Genomic DNA, 26,269 nt, shown 5'->3' with positions numbered 1-26,269 from the left:
ACAACTTTCCTCTAGTTCTTAAATGCTTCCTCCTCCCACTATCATGATCCCAATTCTACCTTAAAAATCTAGCTAGACCAGAGGATGTACATTGGTACAGATAGGAACTGGAAACACAGGGAATCCAGGACAGATGACCCCTTCAGGACCATTGGTGACAGTGGCAATACCTGGAGGATGGAGGGGAGGTGGGGTAAAAAGGGGGAACCGATTACAAGGATCTACATATAACCCCCTCCCTGGGGGATGGACAACAGAAAATGGGTGAAGGGAGATGTCAGATAGTGTAAGATATGATAAAATAATAATAATTTATAAATTATCAAGGGTTCATGAGGGAGCGGGGAGCAGTGAAGGAGGGGGGAAATTAGGAATTGATATTAAGGGTTCAAGTAGAAAGCAAATATTTTGAGAATGATGATGGCAACAAATGTACAAATGTGCTTGACACAATAGATGTGATAATGGATTGTGATAAGAATTGTACGAGCCCCCAATAAAATGATTTTTTTTAATGGCTAGATATCTACAAGAAATACCAAGTACTAAAATCATTGTTCAGATTTTAAAATATCCACTAAAAACAGTGACTAAGAAACTGAAAAATTCCATCAATATTTTCTATCTAAAATTAATTCAAAATGCCTAGTTAATGACTGATGATTGATATGTTAAAGATTGAAAGGAAGGTACAGGATCAACGGTTAGAAAATATGGGCCGGGTGGTGATAATGATGTTAGAAGTCACTGAATAGCATTTTTTAAGACCAGATACTTCTTTGTTGAAAAATATCCTTTTTCAACAGCATAAACCGTGACTCTACAGGGACTTCACCAGATAAAATACACAGACGTCAAATCAACTACATCTATGTAGAAAGATGATTTAAAAAGTCAATCCTGATTAAAACAAGCTCAGGGGCCTACCACAGAAGACCCATCAATAGTTCATATGCAAGTTCAAGTTGAAGCTAAAGAAAATTAAAACAAGACTATGAAAGGCAAGATAGAACTCTATTTTGCATATCCTATGTAGGTATTCAATATAGACCATCTGAATTTAGAAACTATCTCAAGAACATGTTAGAAATATGGAGTACTAATAAAAGAAGGCCAGAGGATGATATCGAAAACATCAAACATGAATAAAACCAAAGGTTTTTAGAAAGAAATATAAGACTATGGGTGTCAGAAGAGACTCTGAAATTTTCTGTTGAATATAGATTACCTAAAACAAATGACAGAAATTTTTTAAGGAAACGAATAAATAGAACATTCAGAGGCAGCTTGAGAAGACAAACTAAAGTATTAGAATGAAATATGCAAAGATCTCAAGTTAGGAAGATTAAAGGGAAGAACACCATTAGCATTTCTCAAATAAGAAAAACTGGAGGAAAAAAATCAAGCCTCAGGTAGCAGTATTGAAGAATTCTGAGGGCAAAATACTGAAACAGGCAGGAAGCATCAAAAGATGATGGAAGGAATACATTGAATCACCATATCAAAAAGAATTGATCAACATTCAACCATTTCAAGAGAGAGGAAATGATCAAGAACTAATAGTACAGAAGAAAGAGGTTCAAGCAGTACTGAAGGGATTAGCAATAAACAAGGCTCCAGGAATTGATGTAAAACAGTTGAAATGTTTCAAGAAGCTCATGCTGCATTAGAGACATTCACTCACCCGAACCAAGATATTTGGAAGTTAGCTACATGCCCAACAGACTGGATGAGATTCATGTCTGTGCTCATTCTAAAGAAAGATGGCCCAACAGAATGCCAAAGTTATTGAACAATAGCACTAGTAACAGTGGAAAGTACATTTTTATTAAAATATTCCAACAAGGGTGGTAACAGTGTATTGCATATTGACAGGGAGCTATCAGAAATCAGAAAACCAAACTGGATTTGGATTTGGAACTAGTATATCATTGCTGATATCAAGTGGATTGTGGCTGAAAGCAGAGAATGCCAGAAAGGTGTTGTTTATATTTTATTAGCAATGCAAAATAAACATTCAACTTTGTGGACCATAACAAGCTATGGATGACATTATAAAGAATGGGAATTCTGGAACACCTACTTGTGCACTCTCAGGACTTGTGCATAGACCAAATAGCACAATGCCAACTAAACAAGGGGGTAATGGAAGGTTTAATGACAGGAGAGGTGTGTGCCAGCGTCGTATCCTTTAACAATACTTAATCAATCAGTGTATTGCGTCGATGATCAAAAAATAGACTAAATGAATAAGAACATAGCACCAGAACGTGAGGAAGGTCCATGACAACCTGTGAAGTGCAGGTAACACAACCTTACTTGCTAAAAGTGAAGAGGACTTGAAGCATGTACCTGGATCCAAAATCAATGGCTATGTAAGCAGCAGTCAAGCAATCACGCAACATGTTACAGTTCAAATCTCCTGAAAAATACCTCTGTAAGAAGCAAAGATATTACTTTGAGCACTAAGGTGTGCCTGACCCAAGCTATGGTATTTTAAAACCTGTCATGTGCATTTGAAAGCTGAACAATGAACCAAAATGACCAGAGAAGAGTTGATGTGTTTGCATTATGATGTTGGAGGAAAAGATTGAATATACCATGGACTGCCAGAAGGACAAACACATATGACTCAGAAGTACAGCCAAAATACTCTTTAACATTGAGGAGAGTGTGATTTCCGATGCGCTGGACCTACTATCAAGATGGACCAGTTCCTAGAGAAGGATATCATGTTTGGGAACGGACACAAGGGCTTTCACAATAGGCTCAAAGGTGGCCACAGTTAAAAGCAGAGCCGAGGATCAGGTGATGTTTCATTCTGCTGCAGAATGAGTCCAAACTAACTCGATCCACCTTACAGTCATAACAGGAGTTCAGGAAAAATGTGACCACAACGTGGGTCACTTAAAAAAAAAAAGTAGAAATTCAAATTTCAGAGTTCTACGGATTGGATGTCCAAAGTCAAGCTGTTGGCAAAATTGGATCCTTCTGGAGGCCCCATGCTCTCCTAAGTTGTGCAAGTTACCAGTGATGCTTGGTGTTTCTTAACTTGGAGATGCACCTGCCTCTGTCATCACCTGTCACTTTTCTTGTGTATCTTTATTCTCTCTTTCCACAAGGACACCAGTTGTTAGATAAGGGACTAGGCTACCTCTGTGTGGTCTCATTTTAATTGATTTCATATACAAAGGCTGTGAGAGACTAGGCAGATATGAATTTTGAGAGGATACTGTTCAACCCAGAAAACTAAGTCATAAAATAAAAGAGATTTGTTTTTAAATACTCAGAATAGTTAAATGAATGTTCCAAGAGTACACAAATAGTAGGTGGGCTTGAATCTAGAGTCAAGCATCATGATTCACAAGCTAATCCTCTTTCCTTCCCTCAAATTAATTCTGGTTTTTGAAGTTCATCCGGGCACAGCATCTCCTACAAGGCAGTCAGGTTCCCTTCCCACTGAGGTCAATGACAACACTACACTGGTCTTTCTCAAAGCCCCAGTGGCTGGTCTTATTAAAGGGGCTGCCTTCCAGAAAGAGCAATGAAACTTCAATAACCTTCTCCTGGTTTATTCTCAGTAACTGAGCATTTGGAGAGAAAACAAACCCATGCCACAGAGGAATTAAAGTGTTATTTTAACTTTGTATACCATGCAAAAGCTTTATGTTTCCACTTAGGATTCTGAATGAGTTGGGCAAAATCAAAGGCATGTATGCTCATGGTAAATACCTCAGAGCCTGAAGTTTAACTCCAGGAAACCATTTTCTCACTCCCCTACTTCTACCAACTCCAGCCAGATCTCTTACCGTGACTGCCTTTACTTCTTTGCCTTACCAGTCACCTGTGATGTTCCAGGTGTTCTTCAGACATTACACATTTAGCAAGAACGGTATCTTTTGCTTTGATGTTCTTCCTGACTTTATGTCAGGTTTGAGGACCAAGAACATTATTGCTTTATTGTCAAAAGTAAGATCACCACCTTTCAGTATGAGCATTGCCATCCCTCTTTTCCACCCGTCATCTGTCAATAAACCATACTGTGATGGCTTGTGTGTTCAGTGACACTAGGATCTATTCCACTGACATTTCAATACCAGCAGCATCAACCATGGACAGGTTGGCACAGGCCTTCCACATGAAGAAAGAACTGGGAAGAACACTTAGATGATTCATTTCTGAGGGATTAGCTACTGAAAGTCTTATTATTAGCACAAAAAGCATTATGCTAAAAGATGAGCCCCTCTGGTGGGAAGGCACTCAATGTAAGACCAGGGAATAAAGTAGACCAGATCTTAATAACTTGGACAGAGCAAAGCTTTCAGACATTCATTTGCTGAAGGACACAATTCTAAAAGAAGAAACAAGGAATGTATAAAATATAAATTTAGGAAAGCTGGAAGTCACTAAAATGATATGTAATACATAGCAATCAATATCCTAGGCATTCATAAGATGAACTGGATGGGAACTTGGCCATTTTGAATCAGACAGTCATATGGTTTACTGTGCCAGCCATGATAAATTCAAGAGGAAAGGGGTTACATTCATCATGGAGAAGAACATTTCCAGATCTATCTTGAAGTGCAATGCTGTGATAGGATAATTAATCTGTATACCTAAATTAGAAGAAATGAATACAACTATTATTCAAATGTATGCACCAACTACTAAAGTTGATGATGAAGAAACTGAAGAATCCTACCAACTTCTTCACTCTAAAATTGATCAAGCACGCAATCAAAATGCACTGATAATTATTGGTGACTGGAATTCAAAAGTTGGAAACAAACAGGAAGGAGAAGTGGTTGGAAACTAGGGCTTTGGTAATAGAAAGAGTGATAGGGAATCTTTGATGCCATATTGCAAGACCAAGGACTTCTTCACTGCAAATACTTTTTCCAACAACAGAAATTGTGACTATACATGTGGACCTGGCCAGATGGGATACATCTGAGCAAATAAACAATGGAGAAACTCAATATCTTCAGCAAAACAAGGTCAGGAGTCCACTGTACAACAGACCATCAATTACTCATTCTCAAGTTCAGATGAAAGCTAAAGAAATTAAAACAAGTCCATAAGAGCCAAAATAAGATCTTGAGTATATACCATCAGAGACCTTCTCAAGAACATACTGAAAGCATTGAATACTAATGACCAAAGACCAGATGAGTTATAGAATAAACTCAAGAACACCACATATGAAGAAAGGAAAAGATCATTTAAAAACAGGAAAGAGCAAAAGAAAGCTCTTTCAAGTGGATATCTGAAGAGACTATGAATCTTGCTCATGAATGTAGAGTAGGTAAAGCAAATGGAAAAAATGATGAACTAAATAAAAGTGCTGAACAGAACCTCTCAAAAGGTACCTCGAGACAACAAAGAAAAATATTAAAATGTGCCAAGACCGGGAGTTAGAAAACCAAAGGAGATTAACATGCTCAGCCTGTCTGATGCTAAAAAGGGGGAAGAAAAAAAGCAAGCCTTCAACTGAAATACTAATGATTTATGGGCAAATATTAAATTTTGTAGAAATTGCCCAAAGAAGATGGAAGAAATACAGAGAATCATTGTAACAAAAAGAATTGATCGACATTGAGTCATTTCAAGAGGAACAATATCAAGAACCAGACTTCACCAAAGGATTTGAGGAAAACCTTCCTCCCAAAACTGATTCACTACTATGAAGTCGATTCTGACTCGTGGCAACCCTAAAGAGTGTTTCCAAAACTATGCTTTGCATGGAAGCAGACAGCCTCATCTTTCTGCAATAGAGGAAGTAATGTTTGAGTCGCTGAATTTGAGGTTAACAGGCCAAGACGTCACCAACAGAAACACCAGGGCTTAAGAGGCAAGCGAATTTTGGGAATAACGAGGGCAACAAATGTATAGATGTGTTTTATACAATTGATCTATGTATTGTGATGAATTGTATGAGCCCCAATAAATTGATTAAAAGAAAAACAAGCCTCCAGGAATTGAGAGAATTGCCAATTGAAATGCCTCAATAGAGTGATACAGCAGTGGAAGTACTCATTCGTCGATGCCAAGGAATTTGAATGATTTGGCCAAATCACTTGAAAAGATCTATGTCTGTAGCTATTCTGAAGAAAGGTGACCCAACAAACATGTGGAAATTGTCAAACAATATCATTAATATCATATGCAAGTAAAATTTTGCTCAAAATAATTCAAAAATTGTTTGTCAAAGAATTACAGCAGAACATTGTCAAGGAGATACCAAAAATTCAAGGTAGATTCAATAGAGCGCATGGAATGAAGAATATAGTTTTTGATGTAAGGTGGATTTGGGCTGAAACCAGAGAATAACAGAAAACTCTGATTAATAGTGTTATGTTTATTATACAAAGACGTCCAACAGTGTGCAGTGAAACAAACCATATTGCCCAAATGGGAATTACTGAGCACTCATTGATGCTCATGAGCAACCTGTACATAAAACAAGAAACGGTTGTTTGAACATAACAGACAGATTGTGAAGGGTTGAAATCAGGAAAAACCCAAATCATGGTTGTATCCTTTCATCGTATTCAATCTGTAAGCTGAGCAACAATCAGAGAAGCTTAATTATATGAAGAGAGGGGTGGCATCAGAATGAAAGGAAGGCTTATTAACAACCTGACACACGCACATGACACGACTTTGCTTGCTGAAAGTGAGAGGACTTGATGCACTTACGGATTAAGATGATATGACCTATGTACTAATTCCCAATTAATAGTGCTTTTTTAATTAAATTGAAATCTTAGAAAAGAAAAGATCAAAGCCTCAGCCTTTATTGTGGATTACCCCTGACTATGAAAGAGAAACAAAAATTCTCACCAGTGGACCAAGTAGCATTATGATAAACAGAGAAAACATTGAAGTTGTCAAGGATTTCATTGTATTGTATTATATACAATGTGTAGTCCAGATATCAAATGATGTATTGCATTGGGCATATCTGTTACAAAAGATCTTTTTAGAGTGTTAGGGAGCAAGAGGTGTCACTTTGAAGTATCACTAGACTGCCCCTCACCCATGCCACGATCATTTTTAATTTCTCCATATGCATGGGAAGGCCTGACAAGCGATCAAGAAGCCTGAAGGCAAATTGATGCATTTGAATTATGGTTTTGATGAAGAACATTTGAATTACTGTGGACTGCCAGAAGAACAAACAAATCTGTCTTTGAAAATATATCCTCAGAACACTTGGGACGTCATTGTCCACTTTGGCTATCATATGAGGAAAGATCAATCCCTGCAGAAGCACATCATACTAGGTAGAGAGGGTCGGTGACAGAGAGGAAGACCCTCACGAGATGAATGACAACGTGGCTACAACAAGGAGCTGGAACATCACGAGGATTGTAACAACAGTGAAGAATTAGGCAGTATTTGGTCCTGTGGTACACTGGTTCACCCTGTGTTAGAATTAACTTCAGAATGCCTGAAAATAACAGCAGTAATAGAAAATTGTGAATCAGCTAAGCAGAGTGGGTTCCTGCTTGACAATGTATGCTCGCGATATTTCTTTCCGCACATACACACTCAATCGAATACCGTTTGCCACAGAGCAGCAGAGCAGCCCTAGGTGGACAGAGTACAACTGTGCCCCGGACAGACTTCAAAGCTGTTACTTTTCAGAAGCGGGGTGTCAGGCCTTTCCTCTGTGCGGCTTGGAAGGGTCAAGTTTTCATTCAATGGCGTAGCACTCAACCACTGGCAGCACCCAGAAACTGCTTTCAGATGTATAGTTCTACTTACTGCGTCGAAAGTAGAATATCCGGTCGACCAAGAAGTGTTGATCAATCGAGACCCAAGTTCCCTAAACTGTGATTATGAAAAACTCATCCGAAGACTTCAAAAATATGCTGTCATAAAGTGTATGTACATGCTCCCTGCTCAGAAATTAGCTCCCCTTGGCCTGAAACCAGGACCTCTGGGAAAAGCAGGTCAGCTAGCTACCTAGAAACAGTCATTGGCTTCCCAAACACAGGTCTCCTGGGATCCCTGACCACCACCCTTAAGTGACCTCTGATGGCCTTTGAATGGTACCAATAAAATGTGATCATTTCATCTCTAATCAGTTCCTGAAAATTGCCACTGCAATCGGAGGGCGCCTTACTGGCATGCGAGGAGTCCCCCGCCGGGTGGAGGGCATGCGCTGTGCAGTGTCAGACTTTTCAGCTGAGTGGACAATCTGGCTTACCAGTGGGATGCTGGGGGCAGGAACGCTGGGACGCCAGAGCACTCCTGGTCCTGTTGGTAACTTCATTTCCCAAACGTTCATAATTAAACAGCTTTTATTGAAGTAATCAGCGTGAGCTCCTTAGCTTTGTTTTTGCAACCGGTATCGTGTTTGTGGAGGCAAATAGGAGAGACTTTGATACTGAATCCCTCCTCGGATGTGTTAACATTGGCAGAGGCTCTAGATTCTGAAGATGCCGAACTGCCTCCCGCCTCCATCTCATCGGGGCCCCCCTCAAACCACAAAGCAGCAGTTCTCCTGTAAGATTCACTTACCAACTTTCTTCTGAAAGTCCCAGGGAAGGGTGCGCAATTGAAACAGGATGAAATATGATCTCAAAGTGTCTGTCGGACCAGAAGTTTTTAAAGAAAACATTTCTTAAATCTTGTGTTCACTGCTGCTTCAGCAGACCAATTAGATTGGAGAGGACTGGGGGGAAGCTGTCGCCAGTCACTGCAGCGGGAATAGCAAACAAGACGTAAAGCAAATAAACCAGCCTAAAACTGGGATCGCAGAGGCCCCCATCCAGTGACCTCGTCTATTCCCTGGACAGGCTGGCCAGCCCACCACCTGGGATTGAAGGCCAAACTATAGGTTAATCAGATGAGGCATTAGTTAGCAGGCTCGGTTAGTGGGGTGTAATTAATCAGGGAAAGTCTCCAAACAGGAGGAGAATAAATAAACAGGCAGACACATTCAACTCCATGGTGACAAGATAAGGCAGCCATCCAGGTGTCCTACTGGGGTAGAGACCATCGATCTTGCACAGTTATTTTGAAGGAAACTTGGTGGCCTTTCTCACTCGTGCCAAGAAAATGCAAAGGCAGTGGAGCTCTTAATAGCTTGAGGATGTGATCCTTTGGGAAAGTTACACGAGAAAGGCTGCTAAGTGGTCTTTATAGGGAGCCTTGCCCTACCCTCTACATCCTTGTCCATTGTAAGTAAAATTGCCTTATGATCAGCATTTCAAAGGAGAAGATTCTATGTGGATGTGAATGTCCGTCTATCTGTTTGGAGACCAGCAGGGTCAGAGGTGACGATCATGGATCTGTCCATAACAAACCGTTTACACATCAGCCCCTCAAGACTCTATGCCCAGTTTAAGGCACTCTCAGTAGAAACCAGAAAGGCTTTGGCCATTACTTCAGAAATTACTGGCTTCTTCTCCAGCATTAGGGAAGGTAGAAATAACAGGTGAGAAATGTACTTAAATCAAAGGGAAAATATTAGCCATTGGTTCAGCTTGACCTGGCATCGAACATCAAAAAGGGCCATTTGCCTGTGTTGCTTTTTTTTCCTTCTGGAGGAACAAAAAAAATGTCAGCAATTCCAGAATCGGTATAATGTAAACACGGCTGTGTTGGCTCAGCGTCAGAAAGCACACCCAAATGTAAGTCAGCGCAAGACATCCTCTGCTCAGAGGACAAGCTCGATGGTTTTAACCTAATGACCTACTCTTAAACAGCTCTACAGCAAATCACAATGAAATAAATACCGCTTAATAGCAGAGATTTGTTTCGCTGCCAGGTTATTCATAGGGAGAGAAAGAGAAGGTTGGATGAGTCGCTGAGTCTTTCATGATAAAATTGAGGTCGTTTCCAAATATTGTTATGAATTTGACCTCCAGCTACATTTATAAAATCCATGCCCAATGAGACTCAGGACTCAAGATAGAAAAAACAGAAGCAGGGCAATAAAGCACACGTGCAGGGAGAGTGAGGCTGCTCTGTTTTGTGGTCTTCCACGAAAGCTAAGTCTAGTGGTCTTCCCGTGGCTCAGTAATTAGTAATATTTGGCTGGAGCTGAATAAAAAGTATATTCTGTGACCAAGGAACTAGCGAAAGCTGTGTTCACATGTGTTCCGATAGAAAACATACAAGATATGAAGTCAAGTCCTGGCTCTGCCATCTTGGGGTGCACGGGAAGGAATTAAAATCGAGGAGGAAGAGGGATTACGGCTTCAAGGTGACCCAAAGGAACCCTGAGCTGACACCTTCTTCTCTTAGGAGGGGAGCCTCCCTCCCGGAACCCTCCCTCCAGCCCACCCTTCCTTCTCAGGAAAGTCTCACCTTCCTCCTCTTTTGCTCTCTCATACTTTCCCTCAGGTGTTTACAGCTTCTCTGTTTGCCAAGTAGATGTGAACATGCATACCTCTCAGCAGATGACCCTGAGGCTCTCTCAGACAATCCAATCATACTTTTGTCTTACTCCACCCAGCCCCTTATCCCCTGCAACAAGCCCATTGGGGTTCAATCTCAAAACATTCTCAAAACATGTTCTTTCTACTTGAGCCCTTGGTATCAGCTCCTCATTTTCCCCCTCCCTCCCTCTCTCCCTCACGAACCCTTGATAATGATAATTTTTTTCATGTCTTACACTAACCAATGTCTGATGGCAACAAATGTACAAATGTGCTTGTCACAATGGATGGATGGATGGATTGTGATAAGAGTTGTACGAGCCCCCAAGGAAATGATTTTTTTAAAAGCTGAAGTCTACGATATTGTTTCTTCTTTTTGCTTTGAATGATTCATAAACCTCCAGAAACAGTTGTAAGATCCACTTCCCTACTTTTATGCCATTGTTGAAATCAAGACAATCATGCTGCTGACTGGACCAGACACACGTGATGGGCAGCCACCACTCAGGGTCACTGCCCCCCCCCCCCAAAGTTAGCTTGCTAAAAGTTAGCAATTTGGTGTCCATTAATTACGTCATGAGTGTCAACATGTTATAACATCAGATTCTGTGCTTTGTCGGTGATGTCAGCTCTACCCCAATCACACAGAACAAAGTGTCGACTCCGCCGACGCCTTAAAAACAAACAAACACAACTTTTTGTCAAGCAGTTACTCTGCTGTGTCTGGGGGATATATATACAATGCAGCCCCTTCTGTAATTATAATACTGAATGACATATCCCATATTCTGCATTCGTTTACCCCATTTCAGTTATAGCGGAAAGATATCCAAAACCCATGATTTCTATAAAATCATTCAAAAGAAATGCTGCACTTACAAATGGCTGTTCCTAAGAACCACATTCACAGGCATTTGCACCCAAATTGCAGTTGATAGCAATACATCACACCTTCCAGGACGCACATTTGGAGAAGGACCCTGAGAAATGGGATTCTATGTGGGGGAGAAAGAACAGGGTGAGTAAGCTCCAACTCTCCTCTAAGATGGAATAGTTGAAAGAGCCAAGGAAGTTTAACTGGACAAAGAAGATTCAGAAGATCCCTGGGGAATCTGTAAGCACCTGAAGGCCAAGGACTACATATGGGTCATGCAGTACAACCAGTATGGCTGTGGAGTCTATGGTCAATGTGAAAGGCGAGCTGTCGAGTTGTTCAGTACATAATCTCTGAAATTGTATGAAATAGCCCCATATGCATTTCTATATCTGTAGTACCCAGAAGATCAGACCAGACTCTCAATTAGTGTGTAATGAATGGCTGAATAGAAATATAGACCCATTTTAAATTTTGTTCCAGTTTTTTAATATATTCTGCCTTCTTTTCAATTCAGGTTTTTCTCCATCTTATTTTGTCATGGTTGTTAGGATTTTTGTTTGTTTGTTTCTTGATTTGATTTTGAATATTTTTTCTGTATATGAAATCCAGGATAGGTAAATCTATAGGGACAGTAAATTGATCAACAGTTACCTAGGGGCATGATGAGCGAGGTTGGGGCACAACGGGGAGCTAACAACAATTACAAGAAAGAAAAAAGTGTAAAATTGCTTGCGATGATGATTGCACAACTTTTCTCAAAAGATTGAACTATTGAATTATAGATATGTAAATTATAAGCCAATGCAACTTTAAAAGATGTTCCTATTTGAAAATAGATGAAAAGTTGTTGTGCAAAAGGTAGAGCAGGAATTGTAGTGATTTAGTTGGCTTAGTTGCTATGGGTGAGTTTTAGTGGGTAGTTGTTTGCGTTGCTTTCCAAGATGTCAAAACATCCACAGTGGATGTCAAAACAAATGAGAACTACTGAAGAATTATCCGAGCAGAAACCACACCAAAGCCACCGTCTTGGAGTGGATTCTGACTCATAGGGACCATGTATGACAGGGTAGAATAGCTCCCTAGAATTTCCAAAGCTTCCTCCCTCAAACTCACTCTCTGGTGAGTTCAAACAGCCAATGTTTTGGTTAGCAGTTCATTGGTTAACCCACTGTGCTACAAGGAGACCTTTGAAGAAGAAAGGCAGTCTAATGGTGAAATGGATGACTGAATGGCAGCTGTGACGTGTTCCACTAACAAGCTACATACAGAAGGCAGCTGCTTTATGATTTTGCAGCAAACAATCCGACTGTAGAAGGAAAAGTAGAGGTTGGGCTTAGCTTGGTCTCTGCTTTGGTCCCTGATAAAAGGCAAACATTTCTAAAGGGACACTGTTTGAAGCTCCTGGGGCCTATCAAGAAGTCACCGTGAGCACAAATGGGCCCTGAAATCATTAAAACTATTTAACTCTGAAACTTTTAGAATTACTTCTTGCTAAATCAAAAATGTTTCCAAAAGCCAAAAAATGCCAAGCATGGGTTTGCTCAGTGGCCTGAGTGGCCGGCAATGCTGCACAGCTACATTCTGTACAGTGTGGAAGAAGTACCATGCCCTGCCCTTCCTAATCTGATGAATCTTCGTCATAAATTCTGCCCAGTCAGCCGTCAGGGAGGCTCCTGGCTCAGGGTGAAGGGGAGGGGTCCACTTTACGAGGGCCTGAGGAGACAGCAGGCCGCCAGGCCCTTTGCAAGAAGCTAGTGAATCAGCAGTCAGAGGAAATGATGTGCAGAACAGAAAGGGAGCCTCCACAGTCTCACCAGGGGCCCCAGCGTGCAGGTGAACACAAGGGGACGGGGGAGGACAGGGAGGGTAGTACTGAAGTCTACAAGTTGGGATGGATTCCTGGAAAGGAAGGGAATCAGACCAGGGTGGATCATTGCGCAGACTCTTTCCAAGAACCCCCTGCATGTTGGCCATTCAATTAGTAATCCTTTTACTAGTTGGTAATACAAGGAGCACTGACCAAGAGAGGACTGGCCAATTCCTAGTTCATCTTTTAAAGGGAGACCCAGTCCAGGAAGTAAGAGCTATAGAAAATAAACTCTAATAACAGGTGGTAAATATTGTTATAAAATTGAACTACACCCCATGGATTGACTCATCCGATACTGTGACTTGGGCGTGAAAGAGGAATTATGGAAAATGCGTTACAAGGGGCATCTAATCTAGTTCATGTGACTAAGGATGGCCCACTGAGTTAAACATGTCGGGGGCAGTTATAAGTCAGGCCTTACCTTCAGGCTGCATCAGTCCTTAAAGAAACCCCACTCTGCAGTAGTAGCTCTGTGACCCCTGGCTAACAGCTTACTCTCCGGGTTTCCCAGTTACAAAATGGACACAATCGCCTACTTCCCAGGAGTCTTGTGGAGATGAACAAATTCATTCTTGTAAAAGAGTTTAGCAGATTATACGTCTCAGCCAGAGTAGTTAGTTATTAAAAGATGGTGCTCAGGGCAGAGCAGTGATAACAGCCTGTCGGTCATGGGGAGTTTATGGCCAGTCTGCGCAAATGCAACTTGGGCTAAGGGCGCATCAGGGGAGAGGGCAAGCATATGGGATGAGCCTAGATGAGAAGTGGCTTTATTTAATGCCACGCCCCCAAATGGGGGCATTTTCCCAAAACTCTAGGGAACCATCGGAAGACTCGAAGCCGAAGAGGAACATGAAGAGCCTGTAATTTAGGATGATCACTTTGGTGTTCGTATGAACAGATTGAAGAGGGCAGAAGGCAGAAGGCAGAAGGCTTGAGGGTCCGTGATGACATTCCAGAACATCTTCCCAACCAATGGGATTCTAACAGGCAGTCAGAAGAAGTCATTATCGTTTCCTGTGTCAAGGTCTGGTAACCGAGACAGATCCTGAACCAACATGCTCAGATATCCAAGCTCCTCCATAATCTTGTCTTAACATATGCACTTTCTGGTCTTCCCCCCACCTCTCCTTCCCCAACAGTTCTCTGCCGGCATACAAGGCTCCAACCAAACACATGATCGAAGGAGGTGAAACGATTTCATCCCTCCTTCCCTTTGTGTCTTCTTATTGTGAGAACCTTCAAGCCTGGGCGTGAAGGGCTCCTTTCCTATTTACCATCACTTTGTGGTCTATGGCAACTCAGTTAACCCTTCTAGGCCTCCCTTTCTTCATATGTATAAAAAAAAACTATGGATAATGCTGAAGTCATGGTCATATTGTAAAGAGTAAGAGTCATATAAGCATTTATCTTCGCTTCTGCCTGCAAAAACTTCCAAGTGTCCTCTTTTTTCCAGGAAACTGTTCCTAATCCCCCAGACTTGTAGAGTCTTCCGTTAATTTCCGCAACCTGCCTTCTCAGTCCACTCGCAGAGGCCGACCTACGGCACAGGCAGCTGGGTACTTGGTGTTCTTCACCGCAGCTGGCTCTCAGCTTGAGAGGGCTTAGGAGGACCACAGACTCCACTCCGATGCCTCCCCAAAGAACTGAGCCGATGAGATTGTGTGTAACCCTGAGAGATGTGTGTGCAAATAAGGCCCACCTATGCAATCAAACACATCCGGATTTCTTCTGTGTCCCTTTGCCTGCCAAGGATCCCTAATGATTTGTTCAGGAAAGGGTATGGGCCCGATGAAAAGCTAATAAAATGGCCCGTCACATAGGGCATAGCCTAATGCAAAACATGAATGAGGACAATCCAACTCTCCGTTAAGAATTTCATTTGGAAACAAGAAGAGAAAGCAAGAGTAGCAAGCGTGGCAATTGGAAGCTCTGGAGTGCAAACAGACTAGAAGGAGGGGAAGGTAAGCAGGAACCACATGGCCCAACGGCCAGTGAAAAGCAGGCAGTATTAATAATAATAGAAATCACATTTCATGGAGGACCTGCTATGTGCCACCCAGAAAGATAGAGATATTTCTTATAAAAATGCAATGATGCGAATATTCTCATGAGCATATTCATAGACTAGGAAGTTGAGTCACAGAAAGATTAAATACCAAGAGGCTTCCTTTGTCTTTATTGTCCCCTCAATTACTGACAATTAGCCCTCAGGAGATCTCTGAAACTCTCTTCCTTTTAAATACAAGGAACAGAAAGCGCTGTGAAGACAGTGGTGGCATATAAGGTATGTGCAGAAAAGGTGAGCACGTAAGGAAATAGCCCCAGTGCATGTGACTGCAGGCTACCTGGGTCCCCAGCTTGTGGGAATCACTCATTCTCGTGAACCTTGCCAATCTTTGGCATATAAAACCATATATTGAAAAAAAAATTTTTAAGACCATCTATTGGCTGATATGATTATTAATGTCTTACATATTGCCTGTTCTTCCCAGTCAGAGTCCACAGATTAAAGCAAAAAGCTGAAGATTTAAGTCAGGGCTACCCTGGAAGAAAGGTATGACACTATTTCCAGAAGATCAGGCACTGAAAACCCCATGGAGCACTGTTGAACTTGGATACACTGGAGGTCATCATGAGTAAAGTGGCCTGAAAAGCAATTGGTGGAGGGTTATTTGGTATTTTTTCCTAGTTATTTTTTTCCCAGATAAAAACCATGCCTTCTCTTGTTTTGTTTTTTCTTTAGTTTATCCTTTAGAAAATGAACACACAGAAATCTTCGTCCTGGCCCTTTCAGAGCACCAAAGGATCATGCCCAGGTACATCAAATCCCCCAGGGCTTCCCAGAATACCCCAGTCTTTCATTGTAATCTAAGAACCAACAGCAGAATAAATAAATCTCTGCCCTTGTAGCAAAGTCCTCTATAAAGGGAAGCTTCTTCAACCCAATATCGCAAGTGCTCTCTAATGGGGCCATTTTTTTGTTTATCCCACCTAATTCAAGCCAGAAGCAAACACAAAGGAGGGAAGTGTAAGAATAACCACCTAGCATTGTGCATGGTATAAATTCAGGAACTCTGTGTTTTCTTCAATGCTGCCTTCTTTGAGAAGTGCCATTTTTTGTGTGTTCTAAATTACCTTTAATGGTTAGCCAATGGGTAGTGGGGACCATTGCCAAAGAGGCTGCATCTCTATGCCTTTCACATTGCCTCATTTGATTGTTATCAATAAGGAGTTAAGACTAGTATGCACAATGATCCTCAATTTCCCATATCCACCTTCCAAGTGACAGCACTACCCCAGGATTCATCTGCAGGATTTTATCACAAGAACATTGCTTCTCTATGCCTGCACTAGAGAAGTTAGCCCTCACCTCATAAAATGGGAGGTGTTGGAGCTTACATGAGGGTAAACTAAGAACCATAGAGTCAAGTAAAGTCGAAAATACCCAAAAAAGGAATCACAGATATCCCCAAATTGAGAAGTTAAAGTCAATTGAAGACTACATGGAGTACAAAAAAGGAGAGGTAAATAAGGTTTTCAAAATAAATGGCTACACAGCATTTTTTTTAATGTTTTTAATTGGCACTTTTTACAAATAGCATATGTGAAATTTTAAATATTTTAAAAGCATTTTATTAGTAAATTCATTTACATATTATAAAATCAATTAACAAGAAAAATAAAGTGAACTTATGAAGATTAAAATATGAAATGAAGGAGGTTGGTTGCAATTTTATACCATCCTCAGTATCTAATTTATTTCAGAGTTTTGTCTGGTTATAAAATTTCCATTGGAGGGGAGGGGGGAAAAGTCCTGCTCAGAGAAAAGTAGCTGCATGGTTCTTAAAACAACAACAATAGCAATAAAAAACATCCTCTCTCTCTCTGGTACTCACCATCATGAGGAGACACTGGAATCAGAGCTGCCATTATCAATTGTGGTGGTGAAACCAGGTGGTGCCCAACTATCATGAAAAAATAGCATCTGGAGCTTAAAAGCTTATCCCAATATAAGCAGCCATCTAAGTGAGGAGTTAACTCAGACTCAAGAAAGAACACTAGCACATGTGATACAAGGATTACCAGTAGTAAGATCCAAACCTGGTGGAGGGAAAGAGACCAGTGTCTACAATATCTAAATTCTAAACAACTGGTATATGGAAAGTTACAGATGATAGTAGCAGCCCCAAATCCATTTGCAGGGTCCCTATGTGGATTGAGTCATTAGTGAATCCACATTGCACATAGGTTAGGAATGTTCTCAGTCCTCATATCAGATGAAAAACATTGTAAAGTAGATTTTAGCAGCTGTACTTAACATCGGTGCTGGCTTCTTGTTTATTGTTTGCCCTTGTTTAGTATGTTTATCTGTATAGGGATATCAGGATGGGTCGAATTAGGTAGACGTAGCTAGTTAATGATTGCCTGGGGACACAAAAGGGGAGGGTATGGGAAATGGACAGTCAACAACAATGAGTACAAAGGAAGAGAAGGTTTCAAAGTTGATTGTGACAATGAATATACAACCTTTATTGACATGATTTGACTCTTAAATTATATGCTCATTGTAGCTCAGTAAAAAATAATGTCTGTTTGAGAAAACCTACCTTAAAAAAATAAAATATGGCTGCTCCACTTGATACTCATCCTTATGGAAAAAAAATCATTGAAGATATGGGTGCTATAGCAAAGTATAGTGACAAAATCAGATGGTGCCTGACTATGAGAAAAAATAGTGTCTGGGATCCTAAAGCATTTTCTTAAAACAGCCCATCTAAGTGAAGCATCAGCTAAGTCCACATTGAAGAAGCACACCAGCCTCTGTGATCCAGAGATTATAAATAGCAAAACCCAAATCTGAAGGAGGGAACAATATCAAAGCTTAAATTCTGAATACCCAGTTTGCAGAAGGCTATGGATGACAGTGGATGCCCAAAATCCACTTGCAGTGTCCCCATGTGGATTGAACCTCCAATGAATCATCTATGACAATAGTCTAGGGATGTGAATAGCCTTGCTATCAGAGAGATCGTTGAAAAGTGGTTGGTGACAGATCTCGCAAAAACTCATTGCCATTGAGTTGATTCAGACTCATATTGACCCTATAGGACAAGGTAGAACTACCCCTGTAGGTGTAGTTAGGTTAAAATGTAAACCATCATCATTTTATCTCCCTTTTGACTTATTTTAAATATTTTCCAGTTTTTGTTCTGTTTTATTGAGGTCTGTCTCTACTTTATTTTGTCATTGTTGGGTGGTGTTTTGTTGGTGTTGTTGTTGTTGTTTTGTTTTTGTCTCTGTTTTGTATGTTTTTCTGTATAGGAAATCCAAGATCAGTAAATCTATACAAGTGAAATTGGATTAATAATTTTCTAGAGGCATAGTAGAGGAGGTTGTTGGGAAATGGGGAGCCAACAGTAATGAGTTGATGAAAAACAAAGAAGAAAATGTTCTAAAATTTATTGTGGTGATGATTTTGCAACTCTTCTTAATATGATTGTTTTGTATGATATGTGAATTATACATATACATGATATGTGAATTATACATACAAAGCATTAATTATATTTGCATTGTTTCACAATCATCACTACCATTTTTCTCCCAAGCATTTCTATCACCCCAGAAAATCTGTACTCATTGAGCAATAACTTAATTTTGAAAATGATGATGGAAATAAATGTAAAAGTGTGCATGATATGATGTATGCATGTATTGTGATAAGAGCTGTATGAGCCCCCAATAAAATGATTTTTAAAAGAGAGAAAAGGAACAAAATACATACTAGGTTGATACTAAAAAAAAACCAACTTTCTCTTTCTCTTTCTTCCTTGGCCAATCTACTAGTAACCTTTAATCTATTTCATATCTCTATGAATTTGCCTACTGTAGACATTTAATATAAATAATATCACAAAATATTTGTCCTTTTGTGTCTGGCTTGGGAGACCTAGTGGTGTAGTGGTTATGCATTGGACTGCAATCTACATGGTTGGCAGTTCAAGACCACCGCCAGTTCTGCCGGAGAAAGACAGGGTGTTCTATTCCCATACACAGGTACAGTCTCGGAAAGAAATAGGGGATCCCTATAAGTCAGCATTGACTTGATGGCAGTAAGTGTGTTTATTTGTTTGTATGTTTGTTTGTTTTTAATGTCTGACTTATTTCACTTAACATTTCCAAGATTCATTTCTATCATAGAAAGAGTATCAGAATTGCCTTCCTTTATATGGCTGAATCACACTCAGTTGTATGTATGTTACAAGTCCTAGTGGCATAGTGATTACATGCAGGGCTGATATCTGCAAGTTCAGCAGTTTGAAACTACCAGCACTCCACAAGAGGCAGACAGGACTTTCTACTCCAGGAGAGTTACAGTCTTAGAAATCACAGGAGCAGTACTACCCTGGCCTATAGGGTTACTATAAGTCATCATCAACTCAATGACAGTGAGTTTGATTTTGGTTTTGTGTATATGCTCTGTATTTTATTTATGCATTCATCTGTTGAGGTGCATTGGAGTTGTGTTAGGCAGGGTTCTCTAGAGAAACAAGAACAGGACAATTATGATTTTATATATGCATAATATATACATATATATACATATATGTAGCAAGAAAGAATACAACAGCTAATTAGTCCACACAGCAGTACAAAGCACTCAATCCAACTCACTTTTGTGGAACAGTTAATATACTGAAGGTCCTTCAACTCTCGCCAGCTGCTGGTCCAAGGTCAAGGATGCAGACAGTGGAATCTTCCCTGAGGCAAGATGAGCAGAGTTGGCTAACAGGCATCGGACATGGCAGGGTGGGACAGCAACAGCAGGGATGAGAAGTTGAGGTGCCGCAGTGGTCAGTAGTGTGGGAGTGTAATGAAGCAGGTCCTGATTGAGCTCCCATGTTCTAACAATGCACAGCAAGGTGACAGGATTCATGGGTTGGTTCCACTCACAGGTAGAGCAGCACATGGTTGGTAATGGCAAAGAACTAGCTCAAGCAGCAGCACACTGGTCTGATCGTCAGAGAGAAGAAAAGGCTATTTCAGAGAGTCATTTATCCTGGTTGCCCTCCAATCAAGCTGCAACCTGATTAAACTCCACCAACATGTTTCTATGGGAGCCTAGTTGGCACAATAAACCTAACTCTCATGAGAGTTATTTCTACCTTTTTGACTATCGTGAACAGTGTTGGAATGAAAATTGTTTTATGATAATGGCTCTTTTTATTAATTACCTCCCCCATTGAATTGCTGCATATGCATGTAGAATTTGAACATTGAATGAAGAAGAATCTATATGTTTGACTTATGGTGTTGGAGAATATTGAAAGTGGACTGCTGAAAGGACAAACCAACCTGTCTTGGAAGAAGTATGGCCAGAATTCTCCCTAGAAGCAAGGGTGGCTTAACTTCATCTTACATATTTTGGACATGTTGTCAGTATAGACCAGTCCCTGGTAAAGTAGAGAGGTGGCAGAAAAAAAGGATTCCCTCAAGAAGATGGGTTGATATGGCGGCTGCAACAATGGGCTCAAATATAGGAACAATTGTGAGGATGGCCCAGGGCCAGGCAGTGTTTCATTCTGCTGTTCATGAAGGAGCTAGGCGCCACACCGACTTGATGGCACCTAACAACCACAACATGCAAGCAATGAAATTAACTTTCAATAAGACAACAGTGGTAGGAAAAGCTTTATTTTGAAATCTGCACAGAATAACAAAACACTGAAGAACAAATGAAATGGTCATAATCACTAAAGTAGAGATTCCTTGATTTAAGATCCCAGCCAAGAATGAACAGTTCTAACTAACAGTTGCCAGTTGATTCTATAGACATACATGGTCTAGAAGCACAGTCTAGCTGTCTTGCCTTTAACGTTTTTGAATGGAGTGGACAGAATACTCATAAGGCCCCCACTAAGTAACTGGTGAGCAATCCGCAAATAATTGCTAAGAAGAGATAAATAATGAATCCAGGCCCTCAAGTAGCTTTGGGTAGAAAGAAGTAAAACATTAGAATTTGACATATGTGCCTTTGAGTCACTTATTTTAAAGTGTCTGAGCCTAGGTGTCTCATCAATCAAATCAGGATAAAAAATAGTACACTTTCACTAGAGTGTGCCAAAATTAAACAAGTGTGTAAAGGCCTGGCCATCTATACCTGAGTGAGTAGGAACAGAGATAGAGCAAGAATGAATCTGAGTGAGAAGGGCATGGAAGCCTACTGGCTGTCTCTGGGAAGCCAGGTTCAGATCTGGAAAAGTATCCAGAAGCAGACTCTCAAATGTAGAGAGAAAACAGGTAGAACATGCTAGACACACTTGATTGGCCCTGCTTCCATAGGGATCGATGCCGAAGCTGGAACAGACTGAAGCTCAAAGGTAGAACTGAAGAAGGTAGACGTTAAAGATCACAAAAAATCAGAAGGAGCTTGAAATAAACTTTGACGAGTCCAAGAAAGACCCTTCTGCCTCAGTGATCACTCTTCTGGAATTCCTGGGTGCTGAAAAGAAATCCCCGACAGCACCATCTTTCCAAACGCCTGCAGTGAGGTCTTTCAGAGACAAAGAGATAGCAGCACATAGAGCAGGTGTGACAGGAAGGATAGAATGGAGTGCTGCCCCTTGCAGGGGTTGACTCTAGCTCTTGGCTTCACACACACACACACACACACACACACACACACACACACACTCCCACCATGATGTCACCACTTCATACATAAAGGTTCTGGTCATCTCTTCTCTATGAAGATCAAGTCTTGCATTTTCTTTTCTCTTTTCAAATAACTAACTGCTCCAATTCATGTCCATCCTTATCTGAAAATTACTAACTTCATGTTTTCACCCAATTTGGGTTTTCTTCCTTGAATAGAACTCTCTTACAGAGCCTAGCTAGCTGCCTAACACAGTCTACCCCCAACAATTCCACCACGTCTAGTCTATTGTGTCTGAAAGGTGGGACCAGGATCAATGGAATGGGTAAATTATCCAGGGAGAGGAGAAAAACGAAGCCCTCAACTCCACAGTCTTCCTGATGATGCAGGAAGGAAACATTCTCTAACTTCATCTGGTGCCTTCTCCCGAAGCATGTGTGAAGTCCCAGAGGCCCTCTTTCCTCCCACATTGCCAATAGGTAACCCGAAGTGTCAAGCACTTTGAGTGAAGGGCCTCCATCGGCCTGTTGCTTCTTGCAGGACTAATATTTCAAAGCAGTGAGAGAGTCCATGCCCTCTCTAAATGGGTCTGTTCATGACCTTAGGTAAAGATCACAGATTCACAGAGATCATTGTCCTACTGACATGGAGCTGTGATTGATTATTATGACTTAGATGTTTAAAGAGTGATTCATTAGGGGCCTATCATCTCTCATTTTTAGTAGGTAGAGCTGGGTGGTACATAAACACAGTTATGACAGACAAGAGGAGAGCAAACAGACTTGTAAGAAAGAGAACCACAGAGGTCCCTGTAAGGTGACACCTTTCTTTTCCAGATAATTCTAACAGAAATGATCTTGCCACAGTTGTGCTGACCTTATGCTGCAGCAGGACTTTGGTAGTACAAGGGACATAGGTTGCACAAGTACCTTCGCATGCACCCCCGAACATCAAGCACAAAGTCCCACCATGGTCACAATTCAATAAACAAGTGGAGGATAGAAGTTGCCCTATCTCTGAAATGCATTTTATTTATCTGTGGGAACCTGTGCATAGGCCACGACACAGTCACTCAAAGACAACAAAGAGACACTACCTGGTTTAAAGTCAGGAAAGATGTGCACCAGATTTTTGTTACTTCACTATATTTATTCCATCTGTATCCTGAGGAAAGAATTCCAAAAGCTGGACTATACGAAGAAGAATGCAATATCAGGATTGGAGAAAGGTTCATGAACAACTTGTGATATGCAAATGATGACACACTCTTGCTTGCTGCAAGCCAAGAGGACTTGACGCGCTTCTAGATGAAGATCAGAGCGATAGCCTTCGGGATGGATTACATCTAACCAAAGAAAACAAGTCCTCCCAACTGGACCAATAGCAACATCAGGATAAGCAGAGAAAATATGAAAGTTGTCAAGGCATTCATTTCGCTTGGCTCCACAATCACCGACCGTAGAACAGCAGTTGGAAAATCAAACAATGCCTAGCCTTATGCATTCGTCAGATCCACTGCAAAACACCTCGTTAAAGTGTTACAAAGGAAAACTGTTTCTCGGAGAACTGAGGTGTTCCCGACCCAAACCATGGGAGTTTCTATTGCCTCATCCGGACGGGACCAAGAGACTGAGAATTAATGGATTTGAATCAGGTTGTTGGTGAAGAATCTTAGCTATCCGTTGGACTACCAGAACAATAAACAAGTATCTTAGAAGTACAGCAAGCATGGGCGATAGAATGAGGATTGTGAGACTTGGGGGATGTTATCAATAGAGCCAAGTCTCCGGAGGACATCGTCCTTGGTAAAGTGGAGCGCAAAAGAACGGAGGCTCTTTAGTGGGATGGTTAGATGGCACCGGTGCCCTCAAACAGCGGAATGATGGTGAGGCTGGTGCAGCACCGGCCATTGTTTGGTGCCGTTCCTTACAGGAGTCACGAGGAGTTGAAGCCAACAGGAACGCCCCTACCACAGCGGCACAGATTATCCAAGGGAGAAAGGACAACCATGCCAACCTTGCCTGGAAATACTGTAGGTGGCTGACGCACTGTAGCCACCTTAACTCTACAAATGAGACCATTGCAAGGAATCTCAAGGAACCTGATCAAATGATCCCATTGTGATCTCCAGGAGATCATGCCCCAGTCATCTTTAATCCATTTCCTGATGTAGGCCGATACCTGGCCCGTAATGGGTACTCTTTAAAATGTTTACTGACTTCTTTGAAATTTGTTGCGTCACCAAGATTACTGTGCAAACTACTGTGAATATTTTTTCGTTCAAATTAATTTTATCTAAGGATCCCCCCTTATCCAAATTAATAGGCTATCTGGATCTTACCTCCACTGGGACTTCTCTTGCTGGGATTGTCTACCAGTCCACCGTTTAACCAAACTCACGTGTCTAGTGTAACTTTCTAACTTCAAATGAGAACTGAAGAATCAAATCTATCAGAAAAATCAAATCAATCGGAATCTATAGAACCCGCTTCAACTACTATAGTTTTTGTCTTTGCCAAATTGTCAACGGAGATAAAGCTTGGTGCACTGTGGTGACACAACCGGTTTCACATCTTTGTGAAAATGATACCGTTTCTTCAAGAGAGAACAATATCACCATTCCCAGGGTTGGACTTGTGCAAGGGCATCACAAGCTTGGCTTCCCAAGGTTATGCATCTTTGCTATACTCTAGGCTACTCAGCTATCGCCCCCTAATTCTGCGCCAGATTGGCTGGGTTACGGTGGCTGGAAGAGAAGGGATTGGGTAAAGGGTGCGCTCCTACTATTGGTCTCATTGTAGGTCATATTCACACCTACCACCTCGAGTGTTTGTAAATGCCCTATCCCTGGCATTGTACCCGAGTCCTCAGATCACCCTGCAGAGAATGCCAACACATCATCTCTTTTCTTCAGAGGCAAGTTATTCAAAACTCTCTCTATATAGTCTTGTTCACAAGAGAAGAAGGCAGAGTCACAATCCTCGGCACAATTAGGGCAATTGTTTCCCTACACAAATCCCCCAACAACGGCATCATCTACCAGTCCTGGGAGATCCTGAGTGGTTATGCCAGAAGAGGTTGGTATTGCAGTTTACATTACAGAGTTCTCATTCAAGTGTCTACTTTCTGAAAGGAAAAGTCTCTCCTCCAAGATGCTTGTTAATTTTAACTATAACTATACAGACACAGAGAAGGTCGCTACTTTTAAATGGGAATTTCTTTATCTTTTTCTTCTTCATTTTTAAGAGCCAAAAGATTGTTAATCATGTGTCACAGTTCAGGATACATTATTATACTTAGCTTGCGCAAGAACCCTCAGATAATTTTTTTTCTTTTCATGCCCATTTCCTGCTCATTTTCCTTCCCTCTTTCCACATGTATACCCATTCCCATGTGTTCAATTTATATTTTTCATTTGTGTAAAATAGGTGCTATTTTGAAATGTATGTGAGCCAGACAGGGTGCAATGTAGCAACGATGAAAAGTACAACTTTCCTCTAGTTCCTAAATGCTTCCTCCACCCCCACCCTCCACACACCCCCCTCCCCCGCCCCAACTATCATGATCCGAATTCTACCTTGCAAGTCTGGCTAGACCAGAGAATGTACACTGGTACAGATAGGAACTGGAAACACAGGGAATCCAGGGTGGATGATCCCTTCAGGACCAGTGGTGAGAGTGGTGATACCGGAAGGGTGGAGGGAAGGTGGGGTAGAAAGGAGGAACTGATCACAAGGATCTACATATAACCTCCTCCCTGGGGGATGGACAACAGAAAAGTAGGTGAGGGGAGACGTCGGATGATGTAAGATATGACAAAATAATAATTTATAAATTATCAAGGGTTCGTGATGGAGGGGGAAGCAGGGAGGGTGGGAGAGAAATGAGGAGTTGATGTCAGGGGCCTACATGGAGAGCAAATGTTTTGAGAATGATGAAGACAATGAATTTGCACATGTGCTTTACACAATTGATGTATGTCTGGATTGTGATAAGAGTTGTATGAACCCCTAATAAAACAATTTAAAAAAAGAAAAGAAAAGAATGGGGGAAAAAAAGAAAATCTCACACTTTGTTTCAACATATTCATTCTAAACTATATTTTAGGTTCACAAATTAAACACCTATGTTATTACTTCTTTCTAGAGAATACCATGGTGTGGGATTCCCCATTGTAAACATCCAAAGCTCCGGTGACGGCTACTGAGCTGCCTTCAACACCCTCTCATCTGTAAGTGTCAAAAGAATATTCTCCAATTTTTTTTTAAAAACTGTATCATGTTCATTCAAGATGTTCTTAGACGAGACATGGTCGATTTCATCCTTTTTGCCTCATGCTCTGTGCTTTCACGGTTTTAGCTAAGAATGTCTTCCTCCTTCCGACGCCTCGTGTACATTTCCTTCATTTGTTCTTGTTAGTCTGTTGTTAGTTGGTGCGGAGGTGCCCCCGTCTCACGATGACTCCGTGT

At 41.1% G+C, this 26,269-nt stretch overlaps 1 long non-coding RNA gene across 1 annotated transcript in view; it reads left to right on the top strand.

Moving 5' to 3' along the window:
- LOC123521293 overlaps positions 1-26,019 on the top strand; it is a 245,466-nt gene extending 219,447 nt beyond the window's left edge. The window contains exon 3 of the long non-coding RNA XR_006679758.1: positions 25,947-26,019. This is a non-coding gene — a long non-coding RNA (uncharacterized LOC123521293). The remainder of the gene's footprint in view (positions 1-25,946) is intronic.
- Positions 26,020-26,269: the final 250 nt, after the last annotated feature.

Source organism: Echinops telfairi, unplaced genomic scaffold (genome assembly GCF_000313985.2).
Source record: "Echinops telfairi isolate 266 unplaced genomic scaffold, ASM31398v2 ScPeMD7_9;HRSCAF=40, whole genome shotgun sequence".
In the NCBI taxonomy this organism is placed as follows: Eukaryota; Metazoa; Chordata; class Mammalia; order Afrosoricida; family Tenrecidae; genus Echinops; species Echinops telfairi.
This window is presented reverse-complemented; position numbering and strand designations above follow the sequence as displayed.